Source organism: Hibiscus syriacus, unplaced genomic scaffold (assembly GCF_006381635.1).
Source record: "Hibiscus syriacus cultivar Baekdansim isolate YM2019G1 unplaced genomic scaffold, ASM638163v2 tig00111239_pilon, whole genome shotgun sequence".
NCBI classification, from domain to species: domain Eukaryota; kingdom Viridiplantae; phylum Streptophyta; class Magnoliopsida; order Malvales; family Malvaceae; genus Hibiscus; species Hibiscus syriacus.
This window is the reverse complement of record NW_024063031.1, coordinates 455,562-476,478: the sequence shown is the minus strand read 5'-3', so window position 1 is coordinate 476,478 and position 20,917 is coordinate 455,562. Positions and strand designations below refer to the sequence as shown.

Genomic DNA, 20,917 nt, shown 5'->3' with positions numbered 1-20,917 from the left:
GGAACTGTAAGTTGGGTTTCAAAATTACAGTCAGTTGTGGCTACGTCCACAACAGAAGCAGAATATGTAGCAGCTACACAAGCAGTAAAGAAACAATTTGGTTGAAGATGTTATTAGAGGAGCTTAGGCACAATCAAGAGTATGTCTCTCTGTTTTGTGACAATCAAAGGCCTTGCATCTAGCAAAGAATCCATCATTTCATTCAAAGACAAAGAACATACGAGTTCAGTACCATTTCATTCGTGAAAAGGTGGAAGAAGGGACGGAAGATATGCAGAAAATCCATACCAATGACAACATAGCAGATTTCATGACGAAGGCGATCAATGCTGATAAATTTACTTTGTGACGATCTTCTTGTGGCCTATTAGAGACGTAAACAACATGATAGTACAAGGTAAAAAGAATGGTGTGAATATAAGATTATTCCAATCAAATCTTCAAGTGGGAGATTGTTGAAAAGTGGTGTCACCGAAATTGGTGGCACCGAATGTTGAAAACAAAAACTAATTCCACCAAAAGTAGAATTGAAAAACAAATCCACCGAAAATGTTGAAAATGTAGATGGTAAAATTACACAATTAGTCCCTGGACTTTAGGGTATTAATAAGATTAGTCCTTAAGCTTCAACTATAAATGCCCAAACCCATTTAGCTTCAAAACCATCCCATAACATTCTAGCTTTCTCCCAATACTAAAGAATTTAGAGAGTTTTCTTGAGAGTTGTTTTCTCCTTTTTTTTATCAAGAGAGAATTGTTATTGTTTTCTCCTTGTTAGATCGAGAGAAGTTGTAATTCATATTTTCTCATAGTGAAATTTTTCTATCTTTGCTCGTGGTTTTTACCCTATATTATTTAGGGTTTTTCACATAAAATTTGTGTCTTCTTTATCTTCATCTTTATTTTCTCAAATTATCAGTTGCGATTTTACTCTATCCGATAGCCGTATTCCGCAACATCAAATACATTCATGTGTCTAAAACTTGAATCTAAGAGGTGATTCCACTAATAAAAGGATTGTTGTTCTCTCTAGGTGAATCGGGTTTTAACAGCTTTGATAGTGGGAGTGCATAAGTTAAACTAAAATTAACATCGGACACAAATACTTTGATGTAATCTATGAGTAGCAAAATGCAAAAACTTGGTTTAACATAGGGTTGAAAGGCACCGGTTTGTTCACTTTGTTTGATGTACTATACATATTTGTGATGGATACTTTTAGGAAAACGAATAGTTCGTATAATTGCATCAATTATGGATCAACATGATATTTGTCTCTAGAAATCAAATGAAGATTAACCTTATACTAGGAATTCTTCAGAAATCTTTAACTTACTAATGTTCATCAAACACCAAATCAATCGAAAAAGGACCCATGTGTGATTTCAAAGAGTTCCAATACCATCCAATCAGTAAAGAACATTGAAATCAAATAGGATATTCAAAAAATAATTATCGGGAAATCAAATCTACCGAATCAATAAGGAAAATTAAATAGAAGTTCATACCAGACAAAATCAAAATTAGTTTTTGCGACTTCGGTAAGATTCTCGATTTTTAGAAACATAATCTCTAACATAAATCGCATTCACAAAAGACTCCAACAATTGATCTCTAAAGATTCAAGATGTACCTTGACGTTGATCATGCATTTTAACAGAAGAAGCAAACGAAACGACTCCTTGTTGGAACGATCCATTTGGTGCTGAAATGATGCCGCTCTTTTCTCCGAAGCTATGTGTCTCGACACCACTTCCTTGGTCGTGTTCAGTATAACCTCCGCGTACGCCGCCTTCAACGCAGTCGTTTTATACAATAGAAATATCACATTTAAAAAATCAAGCAACTAAAATAACAGAAGAAGAAAAAGAACTAAACATCGGAATGAATGTGTAGCTTCGTAACTTACATCTGAATCTCCCATGGCGATTTGAGAGATGAGGCTTTTCCCAGTTCTCAGAGTTTGAAATTGCTCGTTTGGGCGGGCTTTGTATGGAGCTGAAAGAAGAGTTAAAATGAAAAATGAAATTCAAAAAGACGAAATTACCCTTAGTTTTGAGTATTAATTACGAAAAGAGATAAATACCTGCCGTGGCGCATAACAGATTAGGTCATTGCACGTTGGCTTTTTTCACGCAAATATACCAAAAAAAGTTTAATTACCAAATTAATATCTATTAGTGATTAATTTCTAATTTAACATCCATTTCTATTATATAAAAAGAAATTGTGTTCCAAAAAAAATATTTTATGGAAATAATATCCTAATCAACAAAGATACTTTTTACATAAAACGTCTTTTATGTAATCGAGATAATATCCTAGCCAGTAAAGATACTTTCTACCACAAAAACATTTTTTGCTTATGTGGATGTTCATCTATCCTACATGTAAAATGGGATTGTGCATAGGTTTGAAGCTAAAGAATATTGTCTTCGCTACAAATGTTTCATCATCATCAAGCAAATTGACAATTTTTGGTCTTGCAACATATATTGAGATGATATTCTAATCAAAAAAGATACTTTCTACATAAAGTGTCTTTTACTTATGTGACTGTTCACTAAAAGGCGTTTTCTAAAAAATGTATCTTTCTGAAGTTTTAATTTTCCCTTCTTTAATTTTTAATCTCATATTATTAAGAAAAAATTCTAACACTTCACTTATTCTTGTATAAATTAACCTCAAAAATGTTTCAAATTATTTTATTATTTGTTTTACATGGATGAAATGAGTGTTAAATCGAAAATTAATCAATCTAAATTATGTTGTTTTCGGTCCTGGTAGAGTTTTAGATTTCTTCTTTTTCCTTCTCTAACCAAATTTTACATGTCTTTTAGTCCCGTTTTGGTTTATATGGTGATGAAAAACTTAAGTACCCATGAATATATTCTGACTACTCCATTAAATAATTCAGATTCAGTGAGGTTATTTTCTCCAAACATTTTAGAAAATGTTAAGAGGGGAAGTTGAATTCAAAGGAGTGGAGTTTGCATATCCTTCAAGGCCAGAGAACATGATTTTCAAGGACTTTATCTCAAAATTCCAACTGGGAAGACTGTGGCCTTGGTAGGTAGTAGCGGATCGGGAAAATCGACATTTATTTCATTGTTGCAAAGGTTTTATGATCCACTTGGAGGAGACATAGTTCTTGACGGTGTTCCCATTAGTAAATTGCAGCTCAAGTTGTTCAGGTCACAGATGGGACTGGTTAGTCAAGAGCCTACACTATTTGCAACAACCTTTAAAGAGAACATACTTTTTGGCAAGGAGGATGTTGAAATGAAGAGATTATTAGTGCTACTAAAGCTTCCAATGCCCACAATTTCATATCTCAATTGCCTCAAGGATATGACACACAGGTAGGGGAGAGAGGGATTTAATTGTCTGTTGGACAAAAACAGAGAATTACCATAGCAAGAGCCATAATAAAAGCACCTAAAATCCTTCTTCTTGATGAGGCAACAAGTGCTTTAGACTCCGAATCTGAATGTATTGTGCAAGAGGCTCTCAACAAGGCCTCGCTCGGTCGAACAATAATCATCGTCTCCCACTGCCTTTCTATCATTAGACATGCAGATTTAATTGATGTTGTCCAAGATGGCCAAGTCATGGAAATTGGTTCACATGATGAGTTAATGGTAAATGAAAATGGCTTTTATCTCATGCTGGTGCAACTCCAAGATACAGAACAAGAACAAGTTCATGAGAAAGATACATCTACGAATGTCCCAGTTCCGATAACAAAAAATGACTTCAACGATGCCAACGATCACCAAATTTCTATAGCAAGCTCAACGAGTTCAAGAAATGAATGGCAAGGATAAAAAATTGCCTGCACCATCTTTTAAGAGATTGTTGGCCATGAATTTACCAGAGTAAAAAGAAGTAACCCTGGGATGCTTAGGTGCAGTACTATTTGTTGAGTTTCATCTTTCACAATGGGGTCAATGATATCAGTATTTTTTCTCCCAAATCATGGAGAAATCAAGGAAAAGACAAAGGTTTATGCTTTGAGTTTTGTTGGGATTGGTTGTTTTTCACTAATAGTTAATATTATCCAGAATTATTATTTTGCTTACATGGGGGAGCACTTGACAGAGAGGATCAGAGAGAGGATGTGTAACACCCACAACTCGTACCCGACCCGGATACGAGTCTGAGGTGTCACATTGACTACTCAAAACATTTACTTTTACAAATACCCAAGATTCAATTTGATATTTATAATAAAACCATTTATTTTCTATGATATAAAACATATGCTTTTACAAAACTGATCAGAGTGTATCTAATACAAATCTTTTAATTACATGCCAACTAAATTATATATATAACAAAATACATGTTATTCATTTAGGTTCTGATCTGACCTTCGGTAAGGAGAAACTAACCTGTCTTGCTCCTCTTAACTTCTCTTCCTGCTTTCCTGAACCTATGTGAAACACTCACACGCTAAGTCATAGACTTAGTGAGACATATAAATACATATGTAAATTATCAAATGCATGTACATATCATGTAATACAACGTCATACTGTATACATACTTTTTCATTTAACGATTACATACACACATGCATGTCACCATTTATATTTTCTCATACTCTTATATGATTATCCTTTCTATCTCTTATCTCTTGTTCATATGATCTCTTATTTTCATATTCTATATCTTATAACATGTTCTTACATCATCATATGAGTCCTTTATATTTATTCATATATATACCTTAACATATATTCATGTACATCCCATAACAAATGCCATAACCCATAACACACATTCTTTCATAAACATATACACACATTCATATATCATCATATAAAACATGTAACACATTTCTCATTGTAACTCACATTTTATCGTTATCTTTTTTGTTAGCCCATGCACACTACTAAGAACTTAAGGTATGTGAGTACATAGAGGTTGTGCACTATGATGTCACCACAGCTCGTATAATTCCCACTAGGGGCGTATAAAATTTGTCCCGAATGACCACTTATAACACATATGTCCCGAAGGACCACTATGTCCCAAAGGGTCACGTAGACCCTCGACTCTTGGCATGCCAACTATACCAATAGCTCTCATAACACATGATATGGGCATTATCTTTTACCTCATTACACATTCACATATTCATATCACAAAGTCACGTAGTTTACTTTCACATAGCATTTTTCCATGAAATTCACATTCACGTATCACATAACTTTCCACTTGTACTTGTATTCTTTTTTTTCCACATAGCTCATAATTATGATTCTTATCTCATAACATATATTCACATTACTCATATAACATACATAGCATATCGTGTAACGTTCTCATAGAAACACATATGAGTCATATCACTTTCACATATATTTTATCATATATTTTATCTCTTATGATCATATAACCTATGCATTTACTCATATACTTCTAGCACCATATTATTACAGGATCATGCTCAGGTACTCTTAAACATCATATCATACTATACTTATATTATTGTACTCATGTAATCTATTATCGGAATTAGACTCGTCGCAAGTCTTAATTCCATAAACATCATGTACACTTAATATCATGTACTCACCTGGTCTCACTAGTCAATACCGATCTGTTATCTTTTCCTTGATCGATCTTATTTGCCAAGTTCCAGAACTTGTTTAGGCTCTGAATCTACATAGTAATTCATTGATACTAATCAGTATATTAATTAATATATTCTAAACTATCATTTCTTGGGCTAAAAGAATAGCCATTTTCATCTTTTAATGAAGGTATGCATCGATGCACCACACCTTGCATCGATGCATAAATCATATTCGATGTTTACATTTAAGGGGGTGCATCGATGCACTACTTGTGCATCGATGGACTGATGGCATTCGATGTTCATATTTTAGAAGAGTACATCGATGCACTTCAGGTGCATCGATACACCTTGAACAATTTCTGGGATTTACCCTTGATGCATCAGTGCACATTGAATGTGCATCGATGCACATAGCCCAGAATTCCAATTTATACCTGAAAATCCACTCTTTTTAGCTTAATTACTTCATATATCATCCCCTTTCTTATTCTTAACTTACATATACATGTTTAAACTCATTTATATTCATTTATCTCGTCTTTAACCTTAATATCCTCTCCTCTTCATTAACTTCAAGAATCATACCAGATTTTCAACATGTTTTAAAACTCATTCTATCACTTCACATCTCTTAATTTAACCATTGACAAGTCAAATTCAACTTCAAAATCTATTAACTCCTTCTATTTAAAAAATTCACTTAAAAACTCATTTTCTTTAATCTCCTCTATATCTTTCATCTTGTTTTAGAACAAATTTAGCTTTCATTAAGCTTAATTATCCTCTAATGATCATAACCCAACCTTAAAATCAAAAATTAATCCATAAGTAAAGAAACTCACCTTTGAGCTTGGAGATACGGGAGGAAGAAGAAGAAGACTGAAGAATGCTCTGGAGAAATTATCTCCTTCCCACGTGCTTATTACCCTTTATAAAGGGAAATAAAAATATTTCCTGAAAAAAGACCATAATACCCTTGTTACTTCAAACTTTGTTATTTAAATCCAACATCAATACTTTTCATTTAAATCCCTAAACTTTCAATCTCTTATAAGATTGGTCACTAAATTACCAAAAATTCTATTTTGGTCATTGACTCGACTTTTGGGATATTACAGGATGCTTTCAAAGATATTGACTTTTGAAGTTGAATGGTTTGACCAAGATGAGAATTCTAGTGGCAGTGTTTGCTCTAGACTAGCAAAAGATTCCAGTGTGGTAATGTTCTTGTCTCCATTTTCCTACCCTTTTTTTTATGTTAATCATGTTTAGTTAACATGTCACTATTGGTATGATTGTAGGTGAGATCTCTGTTGGGTGATCATATATCGCTTTTCATGCAAACAATCTCCGGTGTCACCTTGGCTTGTGTAATGGGGTTGTTCATCACGTGGCGGCTTGCCCTCGTGATGATAGTGGTCCAGCCACTCATTATCCTCAGTTTCTACACTCGAAAGATCTTACTCAAAAGCATGTCTAGGAAAGCCATCAAGGCACAACAAGATAGTAGCAAGCTCGCTGCCGATGCGGTTTCGAACCATCGAACTGTCACTGCTTTCACGTCTCAAGACCAGATTCTGAAAATGTTGGAAAAGGCTCATGAACGTCCAAGAAAAGAGAATGTTAGACAATCATGGTTTGCGGGCCTTGGATTTGGATCAGCTTAACTTATTACCTTATTCATTATGGCCTTGATTTTTGGTATGGTGGAAAACTCATCTCTCAAAGATATATCACTTCAAAGGCTCTAATTGAAACATGCCTCATTTTGGTTAGCACCAGTTACATGATAGCCGAAGCTGCAAGCATGACATCGGACTTCGCCAACAGTTCCAAGGTCGTTGCATCTGTGTTTGCTATATTAGACCATCGTACAAGAATCGAACCCAATGACTCCAACGGTTACCTTGCTGAAGAAGTTACAAGATGTGTAGAAATCCATGATGTCAATTTCGCATATCCAGTTAGGCCTAATGTGATAATCCTTAAAGACTTCTCATTCACCATCGAAGTCGGGAGATCAATGGCACTGGTAGGGAAAAACGGTTCCGGAAAGTCAACAATCATTAGTTTAATCAAAGAGGTTTTACAATTCTCTCAAAGGAGTAGTGAAGATCGATGGTCGAGATCTAAGGTCATACAACCTAAGGACATTGAGGAAACTCATAGCACTAGTTAGCCAAGAGCCAACGGCATTCTCCGGCACGATAAGAGAAAACATCCTATACGGAGTATCTGATGAAACCAATGAATCCGAAGTCTTTGAAGCTGCTAATGCACATGATTTCATTGCAGGCCTAGCAGAAGGTTACGAAACATGGTGCGGAGATAGAGGAGTAAAATTATCCGGCGGCCAAAAACAACGGATCGCAATAGCCCAAGCTATACTAAAGAATCCGACGATCTTGTTATTAGATGAAGCGACGAGCGCACTCGATAGTAAATCCGAGAAAGTGGTACAAGAGGCATTAGAAAGGATAATGGTGGGGAGAACTAGTGTTGTTGTGGCACATAGGCTAAGCACATTCAGAACTGCGATCTTATTGCAGTGATAGACCAAGGGAAAGTGGTGGAGACAGGTAAGCATTCATCTTTATTAGCCAAGGGGCCAGTAGGAGCTTACTACTCTTTGGTTAATCTTCAAAAAAGAAACACATAATTATAAGCAATCATTAAAATGAGGTTTTGGGTACTTTTGATGGAAAATTAATCAGTAATGTATAGTTTTTGTATCCAATCATCAGTGTTGGTATTAAATCAATGAGATTAATCTTTGTTGCTCAAGTCTCGTCTATGATCTTGTCGACGTTTCATACCCCTTTGGCAAAAAGGTATTAAATCCATTGATCAAGTCGGTATGTACTCTCACTAACTCTTTCACTTGAGCAATGACATCAACTACGTTAATCCTGCAGGAATGATGAAACAAAACAAAAGCATAAACTCGATCCTACTCAAAGCAATTTAAAAAATGGGATACCTTCGATCCAAGAAATTCTTCAAGGCGTGAAGCAACATGATGTACTTGCCTTTTTTATCATGAAACGTCTCCTTGACTTATGGGTTCAATACCTTCTTGCCCAAGGGGTATGAAATTAACATTGATTTATTCAAAGATGACGGTAAGTTTCTTGAAATGGGTTTTCTTCAAAGATTACTCCTTTTTGTCAAAACAATTCACTTCTTTTTTTTTTTCGGCTTTACAGGGATGAAGATGATAAAAGATGAATGCTAAGTTATTTACTTTAGGGTTTGTTCATCAAACATTCCCAGCACCAGCAGTGCAGACAACTCCATTCCTTCTTATCCTTATATCTCTCAATTAACTTGTGGGTGTTGTTAGAACCAAATCATAACAAATATGAAAAATTAATTAGGATATAATAATGTTAAATCATCAAAAATTAAAATTATTATATTTGATAGGTTGAAATCTTTGAATTTTCTTGGTTGTGATTTTCCAAGAGATAGAACTCTCTTTAATATAAATTCTATGACGGTAATAAGAGAAATATATTATATAAACCGAAAACCCTTTAATATAAGAAACTAAAACCAAATACATGTATCTATGTCTTAAAAGACATGATCTTTAAGGAATGAAACCCCAAAAGACCCAAATTCATGAAATAGAAACAAAGCATATACTTTTATCTGTTTCTTTTACTAATCGAAACATTAACCATCAAAATTGATCATAAACATTACATGGGGCGCTACAAGCATCACTAAACAATTGAAGCAATTATGAAATCAGCACTGCAACAATCATGTGATTATTCCAGAAACAATTAACAATCATACAAATTGGAATCGTTTTTTGAGAAGGTGAAAACTACGGTATAAGAAATTAAAGGATTGTTGCCGACAATCCTGTAAACTATGAATTCATACAATGAGATTATGCAATGTTAAAATTATAAAATTTCAGTACTAATCTTTAATCCAAATTCAAATTAATATATTAACCCCCCCCAAAAAAATTAAGAATCGAATCAATCCATAAAATAAATCAATGAATTCTCAATGATTCAATATAACGAGGCAATGTTACTACTTGTTAGAACAAATCATAACAAATATTAAAATCTAACCAGGATCTAATCATGTCAAATCATTAAGAATTAAAATATTAGATGCGGAAACGTACCTGAATTATTTGATAGGTTGAAATATTTGAATCTTCCTTAGTATCTTTCGAGAAGATAGAATTTTGTTGAGTATAAATTTTCTTATGACGGGACAAGACAAAATATAAGATGATTTATTTTTTGAACATAACCTCTTTAAATAGCTTATTTAAGAATAAATTATTGCATGTATTTATAACTTTACCCCTCATCAAATTATAAATACAACTTTAATAGTATATACACTTTTATTTACATGATATTTCTAATACCTTATTACTTTATAACATAATTAATCATTTAATTTGTATCATATTTTATAATAATAATATACATTAAAAATATGTGTCCATAATTATAAATTTTAATTCAACAATTATTGTTTCTACACATTAGTATGTTTTGATGAATTTTCTGGGAGTCCAATCATTCAAATAAAGGTAATAGCTGCATGTAGAATATTAAAGGGAACTTAAAGATCTATTTGATACAATGTAATTGATTTATATAAATGAATTACTTGAAAAGTAATTTATCTAAAATGAATTACATTGATAAACAATTTTTGAAAAATATTTTATGATATTTGAATAATATTATATAAATAAATTTCAGATTATAAATTTTTAAAAAATTATTTATTATAAATATTGTTATTCTTAAAATATTAGATTTATTTGGTTCATATTATTTATGTCAATATCATTATTAAAACGTTAAGATATTTTTTATGATTTTATAAATAATTATATTTTGAAATAATATATTAATTAAAATAATATTAAATAATTGAATTTTAAAAAATTTCAATTTCAATTTCAATTTCAAAAAAAACAAAAAATTCACTAAAATGACATCATTTTATATCTATATAACAATCCATTTATAATACTGTTAGTGAGAAAATAATTGAGTGATCAAAAAACATCCAATATATTAATTTCAATTAGGAAATTAAAAAGATTTAAAATACAATGAGTGAAATAAGAGAAACAGTAAAATTTCAATTACCAAATTTGTAATTGGTCAGATCTAATAAGTACAACGATAATGATATATTCAAGAAAAATTAAATTCGATTATGATACCATTTCTTTTCCTTTACACCTTATCTGCAGGATAATTGGTCAGACCCTGCTCATATGAACTTACAAATTTGTGCTACATTTCTTAACATTGCTTCTTTTCTTCGACCCAATCATCGAATATGAACCTCTACCCGAAAGCCATTCGAGGTCTGGTGTTCTGCAAGAAACCCGTCAAGGTTTAAGCCTTCTTCGAAAACTCTCGGGGATAAGAATATGGTTATGAAGATACAAAGATTGCCATGTATTCACCTTTCGTACCGGTCTAGGAAAGAACACTAAATTATTGCGAAGACGACAAAAATCTATGGAACCGTTGTATTCTGGCCCGATTATTGTATGATGGTCTGTGTTGTGAAGAATTTCTTCTACGATAAAAGAAGTCTTCGGTGTCCAACACGTAAGAAATCTTCCGATGGATGATTGTAAAAAAAACTCGAGTTAAACATCATGTGAAAAGCAAATTCTTGGTCATAAAACATAGGGAGCACTTCTCTAGTCCGATGAAAAACAGAATGAAAGATAAAAGCACAATACCTTGTATGAGTTGCAAGCCATCTTGTTCTCTAAACCATTAACCAGTTCAACACCTTCCATGGCCAAGCAAGTAGCAGCAAATTCATCTAAACCAGCATACTTCCTCTTGTTTCTGCAAACATCAATAAAGAAATGACGATTAGCGCTTGTGTCTAACACCTACATAAGGATATGGGGATATGATCCTTTTAAGTATCCCACTACTATTACACGAGAAAGAAAACTAATAAAAGTTCAATATACTCGTATCGGATACATATTCATATCCGACACTTACATCCAAGTTCGAGTAACATGGGATCTGCATTTCTTGTTTCAGCAAATATCAGTAGAGAAAAGCCTATTAAAATGTCTATATTTCTGTCACACTTCATTTTTTTCCTGGAGCACTCGTGTCCAACACCTATAACCGGAAAATGATATGGGGATATGATGCTCAGAAGATCTTCCAATTGCATGCAAAAACTTTGAAAAAAAAATCAACATCCAGAGTTGGAAACGCGTACTCGTTTCCAACATATTGCAACTCTTTTCATTGCTATAATTGTCTATAATAACAAATCAGAGGCTGGCAGAACCTATAGCATCAAAATGCTACATTGTACTTTTAACACCAGAAATATTAATCACAAAACTACGAAACGGTTTAACCCTAATGCCATCTATTATTACCTCTTTAGAGTAAAGACATGTGGCTCCTTCTAGCTGGGATAGGCAGACAGAAAGTCATCATGCAAAACGGCCGAAAAATTAGGTTCCATGGAAACGGCAAATGCTTCAGGCTTTTCAATCACATTGTCCATCAGCTGAATAGACAAACGAGATGGCGAAGATGACTGCAAAAATATGGACCGGAGTAAAAAAGAACTATGCATTGACATACCTAGGGCATTCATGTTCCTAATTCAGTTCATTTCTTATTCCCAAACAAAGAGGTTTTAGAAAGACATGTAAACTCACATATTTCAGTCGAAAAATATTCTCCTCGTGAAGGAGGACACGTGCATTCTCATAATACACTGAATTCATTCTCTTCCAATGTTTCCGGGACTTTTCATAGTCAAACAATTGAAGAAACTTATTATCCATCTCATCCGCTGCAACAGCCTGAAGCTGTAACGGAAACTAGATGTCAAAACAGTTGAACAAAAACGAGGAAGAAATAATGAACGATCATCGAAGAAGCTAACCTGCTTAACCAATTTATATATCAACTTGTCCAATGTGAATAACACGTATGATTGGTTTCCTATTACAACTCGGCATTGATCCTCAAACTTTGAATTATCGCGTGATCCATCAAGCAGACTGTAAAGTGCACTCATGAACCTATGTAGCAGAGCGAAGAAATTTTCCGATTTAGAAAGCATTAGACCCTTCAAATTCAGCAGTTAAATCAGTATTTAAATCCACCTGGCATATAAATCTGAAGAACTAGTGTCTTTTGGATGTTTCCTCTTTATTTCAGCAGCCGCTGTATTTGTCTTTGCCGACAGTATTCTTTCATATAGGATCTAAACGAAGATCAAAGATTGAAGAATACTTACAAAATGTAGTGCGGAAAATAAAAAAATAACTAAAAAGCTTAATAACCTTACGTACTTGATGAAGTCTGAAAAGAACGTAGAAATCGTCATTTGCATAAAAAACCCAAGAAATGTTTCCATTGTCTTCGGGTAAAACTGCCCGTACATGCTTTGAAAGAGGCTTCACCGTAAACAGGAAATGTTCTGAAAACAACAAGGACGTGCCATCTCCTCCCACGTGTATATCAGTCATCCCTTCAGTTTCACCTTCACTCTCGGCCTTACCATCAACTTCATCATGTTCGACCTCTTCCTCCTCTTCACGGGAGCATTCATCGGCTGCAGACTCACTGCCCAATGCATTATCGCCGGCCTCTGAGGCGTTTTCACTATCCTCATCATCAGTATCCGCATCATTTTCTCCTCCAGCATCCACAGAATGCAAGTCTTTCCCGTTTCCAGACTGGTGCTGTCCACTTTGAACATCATGTTGTGCCTTTGGCACAACCTTTGGACCAGTATCACCATAAGCAACAAAATTATCCTCCTCAAAATCACAGTAGGTGATATTTCACCTTCTTTTTCGATTCTGAAGGGACCAGCAGATTCTTCGTGACATTTACTGGTATTAGAGCCATCTGTAGGTACTCCATTTACTAGCAAAACATGTTTGGTTACACCAACACCCTGAATTACCAAGAAAATTTAAATAAATATATTATGACTGAAAATTAAAAAGAAAAAGCCAAACTGACTCCGAAAAAAAAACAAAATATCCAAATTGACTTAAGTTGGTTGGTTTGGTCGAGCAACCAGAAAAAACTCTCTTAATCCTTGGAGTAGAGTCAATTTATTTTTACAATTTTGTCCATATATCTCTAAGACTATAACAATATAAATATATTTTTTTTAAAATATATTTATATTAAGTTGGTATATTTGGTCAGTTAGTTAACTATTATATATAAACCGAAATATTTAATTGACTAAAACTGACACCGAACTAAACAAATTGTATCACTTGATTCAGTTTTAACAAAGTTCTTCATCCCTACTTAGGTGTAAGCATTGAATCCTTAGAAGATCTTTCCCCCACATCCATGTTGAAAATGTATCGTACATGAGTGCCAGACACAAATACTTTAAGCAAAATCAATAGTTGGAGCAACATAGGCAAAAGATGGTAATATTGCTATATTTTAACTAAAGCATATAGTAATATCAGCTTCAGAGGTGCTAAGTAGAATACAGTAGTCGATACGCATAAATTCATACCTCCGAAGAATGTACAGGGTCAGCATTAGCTTCGCGAGCCTCACCAGCAACACTACTACTAGGTCTAGATGCAGCCATGACTTTCCCTTGAAATTCAACTAATCTCAGTATAGCAAGACGATCCCAAAAAAAAGGAATAACAAGAACAAAAGTTATAGGAAAAACAAGATCAATGAATAACAAAACCACGGAAATGAAACTTCCCCGACATACGCACCTGAAGTCCCTTCAAAATTGTTTCTGCTGTGATTCTTTTCTGCTTCCATTCCATTTGCATGCATGTGAATTCCAGACTTTTTATCAGATGTAAATTTGAACTCTTTCTCTAGCTTTGAATCCTCTCTAGAGACACGACCCGAGTGTTCTCTGCCTAAAGTTTCCCCATTTGCCAAACCACTCCTGCAAGAAATAGTTAATTCAGGTGAACTGTTCTTGTCTCCATCACTGGCAGCCTTTCGTTGCCCGGAATTTACAGTAGCATCAGCCCCAGAACTTCCATCACATTCAGCAACGCTCGAAGCAGTGCGGTTTAATGCAGGATTCTGAGCTTTACCGGCACCATCAGTACCCTCTCTGTCATTATGTCGAGGAGGAACACCCAACATGGGCTCCGGGAAAGTGGTCCAGAGCCTCATGACTCTATTTAACTGTTCTTTTGTTGTACACACCTCTTCACATGAATATTCAATAAGTTTATATAGGTCCTCGTGAATGTTGACATCCGAATATTACTATTCAAGGTGTGGAGCAAGGGGTTGTCTGTGACCAGCAATGCTAGCCATAAGAACATCATCTTCTTTCTGGTTCCTCTTTCAACTCCTTAATTTCAGCCAGTAAAGCTACAAGAAGAAATGAAAGATCAATCAGTCCAATTAAAGTCATAAGACTACAGTCGAAGGTTAATTACACCATATATTAGCACTAGGCCTGTCCAAGGGCCGAGTCTGGTATTTGGGGGGGGGGGCAATGAACCGAAAAAGTAGGTTTGAAAACAGGTTTGGGAAAGAAAGCCCATTCTATAAATGGGCCGCCCTTGGGAAAAGAACTTCAAACCTGAACCTGCCCAGGCCAGGCTCAAGTATGAATATACTTAATATTTGTATTTTTTATTTATATGTAAAAGTTTTATAACCTAAAGTTTAAACCTGAACGATATCCTCAAACCCAAGGTAAATCTACTATCCAAATACGAGATGTGTGCGGTTTGGTCAAAAACTTGTGCCCGTGTTTTGGGGTGGGCCGAACCTGACACAGCTTCTTAATAACCTGTCAAAACCTGGTCCAGACCAGCCCAGCCCATGAATAGGACTAACCAGAAAATGTTTGACTATTCTAGACCTGTCAAAACCTGGTCAAAAGTTTGACTATTCTTTCAATCCGATTCCACTTACATTTCACACTCAAGTTCTTTGAATCCTGCTGCTTGAAATAGAAGCTGCGATGATCAAGTGATTTGTAATGGTTTTTCGAATAAATTTCAGCCCAAACCATGTTGAAGTCTAGACGGCACTTTGTCCATTCTTCTTGCTTCTGCTTTAGGCGAGTTAAAATCACTGGTAATGAACGAGCAGGATTTTTAATTAATATTTCCATTACATCAAGAGCATGGTCACCGTATAACCGCTCAATGCACCTCAAATTCAGAACTGTGGTAAATGATGCAGAAGAGGCAAAAATTAAGGCAAAAAATGTTCATGTAGAGACCATATAGTTTCAGAATCTTGAGATAAACACATACCAGTGAAGTGTTCTTCTACGCGGAACGGATAATCCATATTGATTTTATTTTCATTAATGCTGTTCAGTAAGTCCTCGGCGCACTTGGCTGTTGAGCTCACAGATTCTAACAACATATCCAGTTCAAATCTAAGACCATTGAACAAGAACTTTGTCATTTCTTCAAAGGAGATAATATTTAGAACTTGGTTAAGTTACCTTACATGCCCCTGTACTAAACAAAGAAAAAATTAGTCTCCCTACTATGCAAATGAGCAACTTAGTAACTGCACATTTAATTTTGAAGCAATGAGGTAAAGCTTTAAATGGCAGTAAATTTGAACATTACAGAAAGCTGGCCTGTCGCATTTCAAAGTAATGTAAAAAAAACGAAATTCAGTATTTCTAAAACATGACAATGACAAAATTGTTTATTTTTTCAGAACCCAAGTCAATATTTTTTAAAAAATCAACCTTATCAAAGTTTATAATTTTACCTATTTTCTTCAAAATTGAACGTATGAAGGCTAAATTGATTACTTTTATAGTAGGACTAACGTGCTCATAACCCCATAGGACAGGGACCTGTCCGGTAGTGTTACCCTAAAATTTCGAATGGCTTACATAAGAAGAATTAACCAATGCACATCATTTTTTCTTCCAAAAACTCATTCTCACCTTCACATACAAAATTAAATGGGAACACCATAATATAATAATTATGAAAAGAGAAACTAATTGGTAGAATGTTTGCATAAATAGTACTGGGATAAATCGAGGAAGGCCCGGAAATTTTACCTATCATCCTTACATCTGAACAAGCTCTCTTCATACTGATTTCGGCGCATGTGCTTAAAAGAATAATCCTCACTTCCTGAAGTGACGGATACCCAATAATCATTTAGCACCTGAGCGCCAAGCTCGGATCTCTGACTTGCTACAGGTATTGGGTACTGTGAGAGAGAAATGCCAAAGACTGTTATAACCAGTGCCAAATCTTGCATGCCAAAAAATTAAATAAATAAATTTCAGAAGTTTATACATCATCTGGCAGAAGCCGATAGCTTGGAGTACAAATTTGGCAGTTAGAAAGGTCAAGCTCTTGTATTGATTTTCCCATGTACTCCTTATATCTCTCTTTTCCTTAGCTCCCTTGATTTCGCGTTTTGGCTCTCTATCTTTTTCCTCTAATGGCCTGAACGCATTCCGTCAACACTAAGTGATTCTGCAACACAAGAAGTAAACTGTCATTGCAATTTACAGATAAATATAAAAAAAATGCGTTTTATTTAATACTAAACTATGTACATATGTGAATATTGATAAACGAGAAAACAGCCAACGAAAAATAAAAAATGTAAAACAAATGAAAGGTGGCTTACTTTTACTAATAACACCGGCAAGGAGCCCATCTGCAGGAGATATTAAATTAGAACAGAAGAAGCCATAAAAATAAATAATCAGAATAAAACAACTTCAAATGATACATAAGCCATTACCAGTATTCTCACAACGCTCCAAAAACTGATTGAACTCGTTCATAAGATCTGGGTACTTGCCAAGTAAATCAGTCACCTAGTAATCAATGCAACATATAATTAAACTACCAGAAAAGTAGAACATACGAGTAATCCAAAAATTCGAATATAACCGCAATAGATGGTGTAATGTAAAACATACCAAATTTTGCAAATCGTTTCTTTTGATTATTCCATTGCTATAAATATTAAGGCATTTTAAGAATGTCTGGTAGTCGTCTGAGCTGCACAGCCTCTCCTTAACTTTCTGCAGATATAAAACCTTGGTTGAACATGCCTGAGGTTGGAATAGAAAAAAAAAAACTGAAAGCTTAAAGGGTTGATACATGAAGGATGAGAAAATGCGCATTAACCCGAATCTCATTATACAAGGGTACTTTATTAGCAGTAGATTGCAAAAGAACAGAAAAACTGTCACCCTAAACGGTGAGAAAATCCTTCAACCTTCCTTCCCGATCTCTTTTTGTCAGGAAAACGGTGCAAGTTAAAATCCCTATTGTTTTCATGCTCGGGATCATCATTATCATGAATTCTCAGATCCCTATTATCCTTTTCCATGTGTTTTCTCTGTTCTTTTTGCATTTTAATCATTGCTTTGTCATCATCCAAGTCAAGACGGCCAATGCTAAGATCCCTATCAGCATGGTAAGTAATAATTTATCCCTCCGACGTTGCTGAAAACACAAAGAATCATTGTTTCATATCGCAAACATGTCAAATATAGCAATTAAATAAATATTAAAATAAATGGGAGAGAGCAATTACCTTATCCATTTGTGTGTGCCGCAAGGTGGGTGTACCAGAGCTTCGCTCGTTATAACGTGGTGTTGAGTTTCGACCATATGGAACTTGTTGTGTCATAGGAGCTGCTGAAGAATCTGGTAAAAATCTTGTGAACTCCTCGAGCAGATCAGGGTGGTCCTCAAAAAGAGAAGCAACCTGAAAGCAATGAAACAAAGAACATGTCAAATTTTCTGGAAAAAAAAATCAACAGATTAGAGACAGTTAACAACCAGAATAAGATATATTTACCTCAGTATAAACCTCATTTATGTCTTTGTGCTCCTTCCGGTACATATTCAATATATCAAGAAATGATTTATAGACATGCTCGTCATGTTGGAAACGTTTCTACACAGCAAGTGGAGAAATTAGACGGTTAAACATGGATATTGATAAGCGAAAGATTTTGGCACAACAGTTTTAGTAGTCCACCTTTATGTTGTTTACAAAACTGATTGCTTCGTCAAATTCAACTGTCTTTTTCGGAGCCTCGGCCTCATCAAGGGTAATTCCATAGCCCTTCGGCAGGAAGGTATTAAATCCATAAATCAAGTTGTTATGCCCTTTGAATAACTCTTTCACTCGGGCAATGACACCAACAGTGTCAGTCCTGCATAAGACAAAATGTACCAAACATTAATAGTTTAAAGCAACCGAAAATTATTTTTGGTCAACAAAACTGGAGATTAGAAAACGGGATACCTTTGAGCCTTGAAATCCTTCATGACCTCGAGAAACATGTCATACTTCTCTTTTTGATTCTAAAACATCTTCTTGACTTCCTTTAGGTACGTTAAGGCATCGTTTGTAGTCAGTTTCTGTGACATACCTCCTCCTCCTCCAACTCCTCCTCCTTCCCCTCCTCCAACACCTCCTGCACAACCACTTCCACCGGGTATTTGGTTTTGCCCATAGCCTAATAGGTAGAAATAATAAAAGAAAAATCAGACCCACAGCTACTCGAACAATACGAATAAGGAAACTCCGAAAAAATTTGAGCTAAACCTAATTTACTTTCAACATATCATCCTCTTAAAAGAACCTAAAATCTCCTTTACTTGGAAGTAAATTTACCAACTATTAAACAACCAAGAGGCAAATCTTAATCTTACTTAATGCAATGATCCAACAACCAGAAAGACCTATACGATTCAAGCCAAACATGAAAAAACAAAAACGTAAACGAATCACTCCATTCGAAGTGGTAAACAAAACAATCCCACATGCAAATCCAACAAAATTACCAGTCAAATCTGACCAAAGAAGAATAACCATCAAAGCTGACAACAATAAATAAGCAGCAATCAAAGAAAAAGAAACAAACAGGTTAACAAAAAAGGCCAAACTTTCATGTAAAAACAAAACCAACCATGAAAACCCTAAAGAGAGAGAGAACAAGCAAATATATTATAAAAGCAGAGGAAAGAACAAGAAAAAGAAAGCTTACGATTCAGCCCTAGAAGAACTGAATGGACGTTTAAATTGAGAACCAGAATACATATCATCTCTTACTAGCTTCATCCCTGTAAACCTGAAAACAAAAAGTGAGTTGCCTTGACAAAAGTGTCATCTATTAAGAAATAGAAATAAACCCATTTAAGATATTGGATTGAATAAACTTACTCCCCAGATCTTATACCAAGGAAAACACAAAGGAACTAAATCAGTTTAACCTTTTGTCCCCCTAATCCTTTGTGTTCATTAATGTTCTTTTTCTCTACATGGTTTGGTCATGTAAGAGGGAGAGAATCGAAGAGGCATGATATTAAAAGAAATGAAGGTAGGTAACCAAAACCCAAAGGAGAAAAACTGGGAAAATAAGAAGAAGGAATAATTAAAGATGGATTTTTGAAAACTGGAGAAGAATCACAGAATAGAGAAGATGGCTTATTCATTGTGTTGTATGTTCTTCTTCGTTTGGTTTTATGGTCTCTTCCTCAACTGGCTTTTTTCAGTTCCAAATTCAAGTATAGGTCCAATGATTTTTCAATTAATCTCGGAGTTAATTGCATCAAATATCTCTAAACTATGACTTTTATTTTTAATTAGTCTTTAAATTTTTATATATATTAATTTCATACTAAAACTATGGTTTTTCTTTTAAATTATTCCTTAAACTTTTGAACATTCTAATTATATCCCTAAATTATGACCTTCATTTTAAATTGGTCCCAAACTTTTGAACCTTCCAATTTCATCTTTGAATTCACCTAAATGTGTAATTAGTTTCAACCATAGTTTAACTTGAATTTTACTTGTTAAAACATATAATAATATAATTTGACATGACGATTGTATTAATAAAGGATGTGATTAGTATATATGTATAGTTTGGGATGGAATTAAAATGTTTAAAAAGTTTGGGGCTAATTTACAATGAAAGTCATAGTTTGGGATGAAATTGAAATGTTCAAAATTTTGAGGATTAATTTAGAATGAAAATTATAGTTTAGGATGAAATTGAAATGTTTAAAAGTTTAGGGACTAATTTAAAATGAGAATTATAATTTAAGGACATATAACGCAATTAACTTTTATTCTAATTCACTATTTAAATTGTACTACATTTTTATGGGTTTAAATTATTTTTAAAAAAATTATGAGGTTTTAAATAAATTTATTTATTTATTTATGAGGATAACATACATGCATACATCATAATTTATAAGTAGATAAATTTTATTAACTCAAATCTATATTATGATCTAAATAATGAACAAATTTTATTAAGATAGATCGG

The 20,917-nt window shown here is 34.2% G+C and overlaps 2 pseudogenes; one reads left to right on the top strand and one right to left on the bottom strand.

Annotated features, from left to right (window-relative positions):
* The first annotated feature begins 509 nt into the window (after positions 1–509).
* On the top strand, positions 510–8,282 carry LOC120157304 (annotated as a pseudogene).
* Positions 8,283–10,775: 2,493 nt separating this feature from the next.
* On the bottom strand, positions 10,776–20,101 carry LOC120157307 (annotated as a pseudogene).
* Between the last annotated feature and the right edge of the window lie 816 nt (positions 20,102–20,917).